This window comes from Phacochoerus africanus, chromosome 11, assembly GCF_016906955.1.
Source record: "Phacochoerus africanus isolate WHEZ1 chromosome 11, ROS_Pafr_v1, whole genome shotgun sequence".
NCBI classification, from domain to species: domain Eukaryota; kingdom Metazoa; phylum Chordata; class Mammalia; order Artiodactyla; family Suidae; genus Phacochoerus; species Phacochoerus africanus.
This window is the reverse complement of record NC_062554.1, coordinates 112490675-112504468: the sequence shown is the minus strand read 5'-3', so window position 1 is coordinate 112504468 and position 13794 is coordinate 112490675. Positions and strand designations below refer to the sequence as shown.

At 38.7% G+C, this 13794-nt stretch overlaps 1 protein-coding gene across 1 annotated transcript in view; it reads right to left on the bottom strand.

Annotated features, from left to right (window-relative positions):
* TPK1 (thiamin pyrophosphokinase 1) overlaps positions 1–13794 on the bottom strand; it is a 380863-nt gene that overhangs the window by 104278 nt on the left and 262791 nt on the right. The window lies entirely within an intron of this gene.

The window sequence follows — 13794 nt, the reverse complement described above, 5'->3', positions numbered from 1 at the left end:
AATTCCAAATGCTAAATGGTTTCTACGTGCTGAAGGTGTAGACTAAATGATACAGAATTATAGGGTCTTAATCAAATACCTGAGTGTAAATACAACATTGCTTCCTAACTAAAATCTCTGCTTTTTATCTGAGATCTAGGCTTCCAACCTTTAGAATTCAAGGTCAACCCTACTCGTGGCTAACTTGTTTCCTACACCCACAGATGCTCTAGGGGATGAGAAGTATCTCTACCAGGAGAGTAAATGCTCTGAACCAAGTATGATTCTTCTCTTTTCATTATGAACACTGATATAATTTGCCATGTTCTCAAATTGTGAGTTTACAAGACCATTAAAGTTAAATGTAATGCTCAACCAAGGCTACAATGTTTACTTTCCAATAAAACCCTTAGGAATTCTCTTCCCACAAATTAATGGTTTTCCATTCTAACCTCATTCATTATCAGTGGAGTACATGGTTTTTGTAGAAAGATTCTTTAGTCCTTGTGAGAAAATGTCAAGACATGCATGCATTCAATAATAGAATTACAAAAGTATTTTTCATAATTCAAATAACTCTAGAGGAATAAGCTTCAAAAGATATTCTTGATTTTAATAAAATATTGTTTTAAGGTGTAATTAATATAAGACATATTACCAGACTAAGGAAACCTAGGTTTCCTTGTACAGTCATTTTACTTTTTTGCAACTATGCCTTTTGCATTATATGTTGTAAGTTTCTGAGAACTTATTCTACTGTATACAGCCCTCAATATATATGAGTGGACTTTGCCTTTTGTCAAAAGATTGCTTTTATTAGGAAAACAATTCCCTAGATTACCTGTGAGTCTTATATTTAACACAAGTTCACTCAGACATTTACTACCTGTTTATTATGTGCGTGTGGATATATGTGTGTGTGTGCATGGAAGACAAAGCACAAGGAAGCAGGGAAAGATGACCGATCAGAGAGCTGATCAGGAGTGGGGAGTGGAGGGCAGTGCGTACACACACATACATATACATTCAATTAGAAGGGCTTAAATACATTCAAACGCAAAGAAGATTTTTAAAGAAAATATAAAACATGTCTGAATGTGGTGTCCATCACTGGAAGAAAAGATAAGCGACACGTGTAGATACATACCAAGCAATGGCTTAGATGGACACAAAAATGCGGATAGATTGAAAACACCGTGCGTTGTGATGGAGTTCCCATCATGGTTTAGTGGTTAACGAACCTGACTAGCATCCATGAGAATGCAGGTTCTATCCCTGGCCTTGCTCAGTGGGTTAAGGATCCTGCATTGTGGTGGCTGTGATGTAGGCCGAGGGCCACAGCTCTGATTGGGCCCCTAGCCTGGGAACCTCAATATGTCACAAGTGCGAACCTAAAAAGACAAAAAAATAAAAAAAGAAAGAAAGAAAACACAATGCATTGTGAAAACATCACGCATAGGAGGAAAGAGAATCATGACTACCTACAGAACCCATCTATACAAATTAAAACAAATGCAAATATAATAAGACAGTTTTCTAATAACAAAGGTAAAAAATTGGGTTTAAATATATTTAAATTTTTAAATATTAAATATTTAAAGTTTAAATATACTTAAAATCTTTAAATATATACACACACACACACACACTGTGTTTGCCTAATAGGAATTGACATACGGGTAACAGGGAAAAAATGGATCAGTCAATGAGGATTCTTGCCTGGACTGGAGGTGATAATGTCCTATGAACCTATGAGCATAACTGACTCGACAATGAAATCTCATATAAATAAAACAAGAAATATATTTTTTAGACATGAAAAGATAAAAGATTTAGAAATTCTTAAACTCTTTTGAAGGAAAAAATAGACAAAATAATCTAAAGAGGAAAAACTGAAATACGGCCATGAAAAAAATGTCAGGAATGAAAAATTAATCTCATTCCTGAATAATCATCTTTGGTGCTTTTCTTCTAATTAAGAGCATAAAAACCAGATTATAGTCATAGAAATTTTCTACATATTTCAATGTGAAAGTAATGCTATGATTGACAGAAGGCACAAGGAAATGAGTAAAGCGCAGTGGTCCTTATTTTCTCACCATTTTACATCATACTAGAATCAGGAAACAGAGCCTAACGTTGCACATTATTTAAAAGGGGGATTTTAAAATTGCTCCTGGCTTGAGTTATTGGTAATATAGGTAACATGCCCAAGTGGCAGCAATGGACTGAGGAATGAGATCTTAAATAGCTCTGTTCTTCCGCCTAATATTACTCATTCATGAACCGCCAAGCTAACATCACAGATAAGTTATTAACATAGCTGTATACTTGAAAACTGTGACCAGTACATGGACGACAAAGCACAAGGAAGTGGGGAAAGATGACAGATCAGAGAGCCGATCAGGAGTGGAGAGTGGAGAGCAGTGCATGAGAAAGGGGCTCCCTGAGGAAGGAAGGATGCTTGTGTGGCAACCGAAGCTGGATGGCTGGAGCAGAGGAGATTTTTAGGGTGATGGAGCTAGTCTGTGTGACACTGTGATGGTGAACATGTGACATGATGCATTTGTCAAAACCCACAGTGTATATAATGCAAGGAGTGAACTCTAATTGTGGACTTTCATTAATAATGCATCAATAGTGGTTCATCATTTGCAACAAATATACCACACTAATGCAAGATAATAAGGGAAACTGCAAGCAGGAGAGGAGGAATATGGGAACTCTGTCTCATTTGCTCATTTTCTGTAAATGTAAAACTGATCTAAAAATAAAGGGTATTAATTTTTTTTTTAAAGTCTTTCAATGACCTTCAGTTTCTCATCCCTTAAGTGGGACTAACAGCAGTGTGCTGGTAGGTTTGAAACTGGTGCCAGCTAGATGAGAGGTTACATAAAATGGGAAACACAGAAGCTTCTCAGTTATCTTCACCATCTTGCTCTGCTTCTTTTCACATAAAAGGTTGGGGTGGGGGGGGGTAGGGTTTTTTCGTTTATTTAAGCCATGAGTCACCTTTCTTTGTAGGTAATTTTTCCCTAGGTTGAGAATGAACAGCTTGCCACACAAATTCTGAACTTTGTTTCTCCCTACTACTCTCCATTATAGAAATGATTCTCTCTGAAGGTAAAGATAATACCAATTACTATTCACAGATGCCAAACATAACAGACTTTAACAAATTTGGAAAGCAGGAACAAAACTTCCTTTATAACCAAAAGAGTTAATGACACAGAGAGAAAGTATTGTAGATATTCTGATTTCCTTAGACTTGCTTTGGCTTTAGCAGTGAAGGAATAGCAACAATGGTGACTTTTCAACAGTGGCACATCCCAGCTTGACAAGGGCTGTACTGCCAAGGTCCTCATCACAAAGTGCAGCACATCAGAGGGGCTGCAGGTGACCCAGAGCCTCCTAGGCACTGGGTAGCAGCTACAGACAAAGAAGGTCAGGGATGCACACCTGGCCCAGATGGCTCTACCTGTTTCTGGTAATGTGTCTCTGACAAAGAGATCTGTGACTTCATTTCTTATCAAACAAGGATTCACATGTCCTTGGATTGTCTTATTTTCAGTGTGTGACATTAATTTCCATCTTTTAATTGAAGACTTTCCTCCCTCTGGTTGTAGCCTGCTTAATATTTTGGTAGTGGTCAGCTGAACATATCACCATGTTTGGTTCTCTGACTAACTAGAGTCAAGAATGATAAAGGAAGTAAGGGGTGATTTCTCAATTCATGGATATTAACTCCCTGCTCAGAAGATTTTTCAACTTTTATAATGCAAAGGAAACAACACATATACATGTTAAGTTTTATTATCCCAGGGAGAGGGTGGCTGTTACAAAATCCACTGATTTAAATGACACAGTGGTAAGCTTTCTTTTCTAGCCTTGCTATATATTCATTGCCTTCCTCATTATTTTAAGATTCAACAGACCTTGAAATTTTCAATCTGGGAATAAATTAGTTTGTGGACCTAAGAAGTCACAGATAGGTCTTAGCCTACAATCAATTAACATTTTTCCTTCTTGTTCCAAAAAAAAGTGTTCATTAGCCACATGCGAATGGGCTTTGTGTTTACAAATTCGCAAATTTAGCCTGGTATGCTTAACAGAAAACAATATTATGCTTTTCTCCTATATTTTCAAGTCTATGTGACACCTTTACAGTGAACAACAAAAGGAATTTTTGTTCATTCCTCAGATTTCTCAATTCAAAATATATGCTGGCCTATGTGGGATGTGACATAGGCAGGCATGTAGCCTGACAGTAAAGAACTTCCCCAAAGATTTATGCCATTACTGGAGATCAGAGGCACATGAGCTAATCATTGACTTCCATCTACTCTCATGAATCACTGCATGGCTTCCTGTTCTGAGCTAAGATAACTCTTTGAAGTCAAAGGCAGTTCTATATGCTAAAGATGGAACAAAAATCAATCAGGGTCAGTTTGGTTTTCCAACCATGGTTACTTTTAACCTATTAGCAACCTCAATAAGGGATGAAATTGTTAAATCATTGAAAGGCAACAAAAATGTGGCTTGGCTCCTATGCTGGAAATCATACTTATGAGCATGTGAAGGACAGGCAGCATCAACAGTTCCTTGTCCCTAGGCTGTAATGCCAAGCTAGAGTGAAATACATACAAGTGGACGCCTAAGGAAGGGATAAGAAATCACTGTCCTTTTGACTGTCTTATACCTCCTCCTTGAAAATGACAAGGACATGAGTAAGAGAAAAGGTGTGGCTCACCCTAGATTGAGTGTGGGGTTTTTTTTGTTTGTTTGTTTGTTTGTTTAGGGCTGCACCCACAGCATATGGAAGTTCCAGGCTAGGGGTTGAATCAGAGCTGCAGCTGCCAACCTACTCCATAGCAACGCCAGATCTGAGCTGCGTCTGCAACCTATACCACAGCTCACGGCAACACTGGATATTTAACCCACTGAGCAAGGCCAGGGATCGAACCCAAGGCCTCATGGACACTAGTCGCGTTTGTAACCGCTGAGCTACAACGGGAACCCCATAGATTGTGCTTTTGCAAAAGTAGCAAACACTGAGGCATCTGAATCCTGTTTATATCTCTAAGTCCTTAAATCTAATAATGACACCAAGTTTTAAGCTAAGATATCGTAGTGTGGGGCTCACAAAATACATAGCACTTTAATAAGATCATTCACAAAGCAACTCAATATGGGAAGAACACAAATGTCCTTTCTACTTAGTGGAAAAGATACAAGGAGCAGATGCGGATGCTAGTTTATAAAGTGGATAACTGTTCGTCCCAATGCTGTTAATGCTGAACTCACACCCTGTGGCTAACTGCAGCTAAACTTCTTGACATGCAGTTAGACCCAGAATATATGAATGGCATATTGCTCTGCACTGATAAAACACAAGGCTAACCTCTGCTAGCTCATCTGTTGCTAGTTTGTCCAAGTCCTTAAAAAATATATCAGCTACCACCACAGGAATTTAAACTGCCTGCAGGAAAGAATAATGAAAGAAGTCAATAAAGAATCTCCCCTGGATTTACCAGGAGGAGACTTACCTCTCCCACATAAAAGCAGACTTTCGTGCTGATACATTTTCAGACTTTGACTAATCACATGACTGAAAGTAGTCACAAGAGAAATGGTCTTACCCGTGAACTTGTAGTTATAAAATCTCACAGCTAGAGGACTTGTATTTTTACTTTTATTTTGTTTCACAAACATAGAACTCAAAACCCAAGTGTGCTGGATTAAAATTATTTATTTATCACTGATTGATTGCATTTCCCTTGAAAATGCATTAATGCCCTATCTACAGATAGCTTTTAAGTTTCACATCATGTCGGAACCACATTTTCCAAAGTTTATTCCACGAAACACTCTCACAGGGCCAGATAAGATTGGAACGATTTCTTTTTAGTTTCCCTTTTTGGAAGCCATACTACACATGAGCGTGCCGGGCCAGGTTGTCTTGAAGCAGAAAACCCTATTTACCTGAATGAGTGCTTCCCAAACTTTCTGGACTAGAGATCCTCTACTTGCCTCTTAAAATAACACCTCTTAATTACCTGCGGAATTTGCATTTCATGAAATCCACCTAAGAAAATAGTGATTTGGAATACTAATTTTGCACACAAACTATTAATTTTGCATCAAAAACTATTATTTGGTGTTTAACATCTCCATGTCTGGAACATCTCAATGATATGTTGGGAAATTAATAACCTCCATATAATTTTTGTTTTGGAAATGATTTAGTAACCTGAAGATGGGATCATGTGTATTTTGACAGTAGGTAGTTTTACTCTCTGATTAAAAGGTTAATGACAATACTCCATACATGTTTATCCAAGAGAAAACCTTCTGAATGCTCATTAAGCTAGTTTATTTTAAAGTCAAAAACATTTATGAAATACCCACTATTGTCAGAGACAGTAAAATGCTATGACAGACTAGTTTCCTCATTAACCCTCAACACTACACTATTTCAAAATAAAATGATGAAATCGATGTTCATCGTTCCTTACCTAGCGCTTCAGTACTGATGCTTTTTTTTACAATGTTTTCTATCCTATCTTTGCGCTTCCCTCTTATTACAGTCAGAGAAAATAATCCGTAAGTGTGCTCATACTAAATTGTCAGAAACCTCCTCTCTGCTCCTCCAAAAGATATGGGCGTTTTACACAATGACTTCTAAAGACAATACTTATCCCAGAACCAAGCATTTCTAACAGTGGAAACTGGACAGGTTACACCAAAAGATATGTTTTGAGTCAAAGAGTGAACACAGAGTTTTCAAATACCTTCAGATAAATGCTACTCTACTTAACGAGTGGTATGATCAGGATATCCACATGTTCCTGTCTATTCTTAGGCTGTTTCTCCATCCTTAACCGAGAGAAGCTTCAAAGCAAAGGTCGAACACTACCTTTTTCTGCAGGCTCCTTCTATGGTCCAGTTAACACAGACCACACTTGCTTCAAATGGCTACAATCTTTAATTATTTATACTATAAAACAGAGCATTTTTTTTACCATATTGCATCTCTCAAATGGGTTCATATTACAAAGCCTTAAAAAAGAATAAAATTTCTTTCTTTTTTTTCTTTTTTTGTCTTTTCTAGGGCTACACCAGCAGCACATGGAGGTTCTCAGGCTAGGGTCTAATTAGAGATGTAGCCAGCAGCCTATGCCAGAGCCATAGCAACAGGGGTTCCGAGCCTCGTCTTTGATCTACACCACAGCTCACAGCAATGCCGGATCCTTAACCCACTGAGCGAGGCCAGGGATTGAACACGCAACCTCATGGTTCCTAGTCGGATTCGTTAACCACTGAGCCACGACGGTAACTCTCAAAAGCGAATAAAATTTCTTTGAAGGCAAAACTTGGCCTTTCATTGCTGATGGACTTACAGCAAAGGAGAAGGAATATATTAACTGTCTAATAAATATCTAATGGTTTAGAGCAAGAGGAAAAACTATTGCTAAAAGAGTTAATCTTTACCAAAATTAGAGTTGATGAGGAAGGGCCTAGTTGAACTGAAAGATCTCGATACAGGCACCTAGACAGAATTCTTTGAGTAGATAATGTCTGCTTAACTGGATGCTGAGATAAACCACACACAACCAACAATTATGAATACCCCAACAATAGTTTTCAAAATATACTTCAAAGTGTATACAGAGTACACATTTTAGGTTTGTATGTAAGATGAGCATGACAATACCAGCTCACTGAGTTATTTTGAGGACTAAATGAGAATATGTGTAAGGTGCCAAGAACAGGGCTTCAAACGTTCCTATTATAAATACTGATTTACTTGCTGCTCTCCCACTAACGAGTCCTCCAAGTTTCATTGGAATGTAAGTTTTCTTTCCACTTCTCTATGCTCTTTATTTTAAAAAATCTAGTCACTTTGTCCCAGTAATATTTAAGGGAAAAAGACTAATATGAAATAGCAGGATGGGAGAAAGAGAATTTTTTCTGTAATCATTTTTATGTTTAACTTTATAGGACATTAAGATATCTTAAAGAGAAGAGTCATATCTCCATTTGCTATACAAAAGTTTTCAGTAAACTTTTTTTTTTGCTTTTTTTCAGGGTTGCACCTGCCACATATGGATGTTCTCAGGCTAGGGGTCAAATTGGAGTTACAGCTGCTAGCCTACACCACTGGCACAGCAATGTGGGGTCCAAGCCACATCTGCAACCTACACCACAGCTTACGGCAACTGAGCAAGGCCAGGGACTGAACCTGCATCTTCATGGATACTGGTCAGGTTCATTAATGCTGAGCCACAATGGGAACTCCCGATAAACTATTTTTTTTGTCTTTTTTTGTTGTTGTTGTTGTTGTTGTTGCTATTTCTTGGGCCGCTCCCGCGGCATATGGAAGTTCCCAGGCTAGGGGTCCAATCTGAGCTGCAGCCACCGGCCTACCCCAGAGCCACAGCAACGCGGGATCCGAGCCGCGTCTGCAACCTACACCACAGCTCACGGCAACGCCGGATCGTTAACCCACTGAGCAAGGCCAGGGACTGAACCCGCAACCTCATGGTTCCTAGTTGGATTCGTTAACCACTGTGCCACGACGGGAACTCCAAAATGTAACTCTTTAATTCTTGAAATTCTTGATTTGAACTCAGCCTAGTCCTAAGGGAACTCAATATTCTTTTTCTTCAATGCAAGCAAATGATTTAAATAAAATTCAATTCAGACTCTAAATTCACTGAACTTATTTTTTCAGAATTGGTAAAGAGTTGATGGGAATGCTAACACTGCAAGATGTATTTCTGGTACATATATACAATGGAATATTACTCAGCCATAAAAAGAATTAAATAATGCCATTTGCAGCAACATGGATGGACCGAGAAACTATCACACTAAGTGAAATAGTCACTTAGACAAAGAGAAAGACAAACTTAGGAAATTATACAAATGAAATTATTTACAAAATAGAAAAAGACTTACAGACTTCAAAAGCAAACTTATGGTTACCAAAGGAGACAGATGGAGAGGAAGGTATAGACTGGGAGTTGGGGATTGGCATATGCGCACTGAGGCATGTGAAATGACTGGCCATTGGGGACCTGCTGTAAAGCACAGGGAACTCTACCCAATATTCTAATGATAACGTATATGGGAAAAGAATCTGAAAAAGAATGGATATCTATGGATGTATATGTATAACTGAATCACTTTATTGTATAGCAGAAATTATTACAATATTGTAAATCAACTAAAGGTTGATCAAACTTTAAAAAAGAAAAGAAAGATGTATTCCAACCATCCTCCTTGTATTCTTAGCTACTCTAGCTCTCCTTCTGTCTGCTGAGTCCCATGCAACAGACGACCAGCTCCCCACAATTATTCCAAGCACATCCTCCTGTACCTGACCCCTCCTTTATGTCGGATTCATTAACTCCCCACCCCATGCACCTCTCTTTTCTGCTACCCCAGAGACTTCAAGTCATTAGGACTGCTAGGGGTGGGGAGGGTAACTGTGAGGTGGTTTGACAGTAGAGAGACATACTGGATGATCCTATTCATTATCCTATGTAACTACACTGCAGGAAGTGTGCTGCTTGCTGAGATGCAGTATGGCTGATATTCAGCATGTTTAACTGAGCTGAGGGGTCTTGTCTTGTTTTGTTTTGTTTTCCACTCATGCTCACAATGCTCACGGGATATTGTTAGTGCTCCTGACAAAGGGGAGAGAAAAAGACAACTTTGCAATCATTTATTTATTTCAAGCCCCAGCATGACTATCAAACTTTATTCACTGGAAGAAATAATGAGAAAGTGCCAAAGAAAAAGAGAGAGAAGTGAGTAACAAGTTTTGCATATCTGCTCCGACCTTATATTCTTCTGAGCACTGTAATTCTCATAACAACCTGGACTGGTAGAGTTACTACTAAGATAGAGACTGTGGACTCAGTACAGTCATTAATTTGCTTGAGGTCACTCAACTAGTAACTAGGAGATATGGGATCTCAAACTAAGTATGCTGTGATTTTAACATCTACTTCATTGTACTACAACATCATGTCCTTCTCAGCTTCCTTCTATCTTCAAAAGCCCGTCAGACCATTTCATTCCTTTGCTTTCCTTCCCTTTCTTGCTCACTATCTTGTTCACTACAGTCAATCAACAAGTTAAGCTTTTGCATGATCTTGTCCAAAGGTCCAAATAATAAATACTTGTGCAGGAAGTGAATTAATAAGACTATCTTCTTTGACATCACCTACTGTCTTAAGCATCTCACATTCTATTTACACATTTTTTTCCAGGGACTGAACATAAGGTGGGTGCTGATGAGGATATGTGGGACATTCATTCATGTTTTTAAAACATACTTACAAGGTCTTCCAGGAGTTCACAAAGAATGGTTAAAGCAAAATCAATGACTGGGCTAAGATTAAGAAAATTAACATTTAAAGTATTTGTTAAAAGATTTGCCTATTTTTTGTTCAGAAAAGAAAGGGAATTTTGCTCCTTCCTTAGATCCTATAAATATGTATTAGAGGCAGTTGGGTTGAACAGTCAGATGGTACAAGTTCCAAGACTTAGTCTGTGCATCCCTTCTTTCATTGTGCTTCTTTCCCAAAGCCCTTCATGAACCTGCAGCTTGGGCTGCTGTGCCTCTAAGCTCTTCAGCACATTGTTTCAAGTCTAATAACCTTCCTGAGGAGAAATACCTCAAGGAACAAAACCACATCTCATTAATTTTTACACCTCTTGGACACACAGCAGGAATACAATAAATATTTATCAAAGTGGGGACACCAAGTTCAATTGTTCTCTTTTAACTACTCTCAACCTCCGATTCATGTGCCAGCAACCACCTTGCTAACCCACTTCTTTGTTCTTCTTTATATTAAGATTCCTAGAAATGGTTGCCTAAATTCACTGTCTCCAATTCTCTCCTCCAGTTCTCTTAGATTCATTCCAATAAGCCTTTGCTTAAATAACCTCTTTTCCAAATTGGCTTTCATCAAGACTACCAGTGACTTCCAGCAGTCAATTATCAGTCCTCATCTGACTTGACCTACCAGTAGAATTTGCCATGGGTCATCACCCACTCCTCCTTGATATATTATCTGTACTTTGCTTCCAGAACAGCACACTCTGTTGGTTTTCCTGTTCACCCACACTGCCCTTTGTTCTCTCTCTCTCTTCCTCCTCTCTCCAAATCCTGAAGCTGGACCACCTCAGGGCTCAGCTCCTCAGTCTCAGTCAGATTCTCCTCTCTAATTGCCCTACCTGCATGTCCTCTGAGAGCTTGATCATCCAGAGCTTGGCAAACTCCACATTTGTATCTCTAGCCTAGACTTCTCTCTAACTCTGCTCCTGAACATACTGCCTATTGAACACATTCTGATCTTTTACCTCAAACCCACCCCCCACACAGCTTGTGATCAAGTGGATATCTAGTCTCTCCTTCCAACTGCTCAGGTAGAAAGTTTTTCTTCTTTTTTTCAAACCCCTGAAGAAATCTATATATAAATCCTATTTATGCTATATTCTAAATATCCATATCCCTATCGCTTCTCACAAATGCTTCCACTACAACCGACCCTCTCCACGTCACCATGGCAAGATCTCCTCTGGTCTCGCCAGAGTCAATTCAGCTGCCAGTGCCTCTTTAAAAATAAGTCAGACCCACCTATGCCTACACTGACCCCACTCCCCAAGAGAAATACTCCCAGCATTCTGAAAGCTTTCCCTTTCCCTCTTCTAGCCCCTGAGAACTCTGGCTAGACTTCTAGATTCTGTCCATGGAGCGAGACTGAAAGAAACGCTGTCGTTAGGAAAGAATTCTTGTTTTGAGCTAGCCTGAGGGAGTCTGCTCTATGTACAGCACTGTGATTAAAGACACGGGTGCTGAGGAAAGACTTCATGGATTTGAATCCCTTTCACCATGTTTGCATTTTGTTTTCCTCATCCATGGAACCAGAATAAAAGGACTGTTGGGAGGATTAAATGACTTGATCGGTGCGGTACTTATAACAGTGTCTGCTGCAGCATAAATGGTAAATTCTTTACTATTATTTTTATCCTTCAAAAGGACTAAAATGGGCAAGAAAACAATGTGTTACTCTTCATTCTAGATGATTTACCTGCCTCTCCTTTTTCATGTCAAGAATGTTAGGATAATTTTACCTTCTGAAAGCAATCTGAAAAGCACTCCATAATATATGAAATATTATGTGTTGGTACAGTTTTGAAAAATAAAACCCTTCAAATTATATAGATCACAATGTTAATTGTGACAGCAGTCTTATTTTAGTACCTCTTACCTATGAAGCAAGAGTCTTTAACATGAGAAAGGTAGAAGTGCGGATTTCCGGAGGGCTTAGGTTTTGATATCTTGAGGTAATATTACGGTAAGAAATATTGTGCCTTAATGCAGCTCAGACTCATAGTTTTGTGTTATAAGGATTTTTATCAAAGTGGCACAGTTAAGCAACTAGATGTGACACAGTGGGTTTGACGTGTGTCACTGGTATCACAGCAGTTGATGTTTGTCTCCAGTCAAGTGTGTGGCAGGATGACCACGGTCACACTCACCTCACAACTGAACTACCCAGTCTCTTCCCTCCCCTAGTCCTACAAGTGTATGTGCGCATGTGTGTCCAGTCCTCTCTTGCACTTTGCCCTGGTGTTTATGTCCTTGCCTAGTGATGCCCCACATGGATAAGGGCTAACCTGGCCCACGTGGAGGGGAGCAGAGCTGCTCCCTGCCCTTCACCACAGTCACCACCACCACTGTGCCAGCTGTGGGACGGAGCCACATATGTGACCGATACCAGGAGCACTCAACGAGCACTCAACTTCCTGAGGTGAAGCTTAAAGCATCCAAAACAGCCCAAATTCCAGATCTGCAGAGAAATTCTGAGGCATCATACATGTTTATTATTGTTCCATGATACCAAGTTTTGTGGCGACATGTTACACAGCCATAGGTAACTACAAATCTCGTTCTCTTTCCAGATGCCTTTGTCTGCATTGCTCTCTGCATGCTCGCCACTTTTTTTCTCATTTCCTGTGCCCTTTCTGCTTCTTTAAGTGTCCCTAGAACAGCACAACAGATGAGTGTGTGTGTGTATTATATATGTATATGTGTATATATTGACCTTTGTTCAAAAGAATCTATGGATCTCTTTTAAAGTATGGAAAGTTTTATTTTTCTTTTTTTCTAATAAGAAAAAACTAGCTTTTCTTTGTACCCTTTGCTGTAGGTTATCTGGACAAATTTTTCTCTTATCTTTGTTCTTTCTTAAACTGTCACCTTGGAAAAGGTATGGGTACTTTTAGAGGAAAAAGAGTCCACAACAATCAATAAATTGTTAATAAAATGAAGATAGATAATACAATCACAAAAAGACACATTTTATGCTTCACTATGCTGCATCTATCTAAATTCACTATACTGTTAGGTAATCATTAAAAAAGACCATATGAAATCAAGAATGAGCCATGGTTCGTAATGAATTTGGTGTAATGGGGGGAGGCTTAAAAACATTGTGTATTAACTATCTCACCTCCTATCCAAAAGTCACTTACTTAATTTCATATAAATAAATAATAGAGTATGGCCGAATAGTTATTTTTAATTTAATTTAGATACTATAAAGTTTCCACAATTGGACCCTCTAATTCCAGACATATTTTAGGAGCAAACACACAAAAGGCTGCTCCCCGTCTTCTCTGCCTTATTTTTCCTCCTCTTCTAATTTTTTTTATACAATAAAAAATTCTGTTTTAGTTCTACTGGTACCAATTTATGGTATCCTAGAAACTCCACAATGATGGAAAAGAACA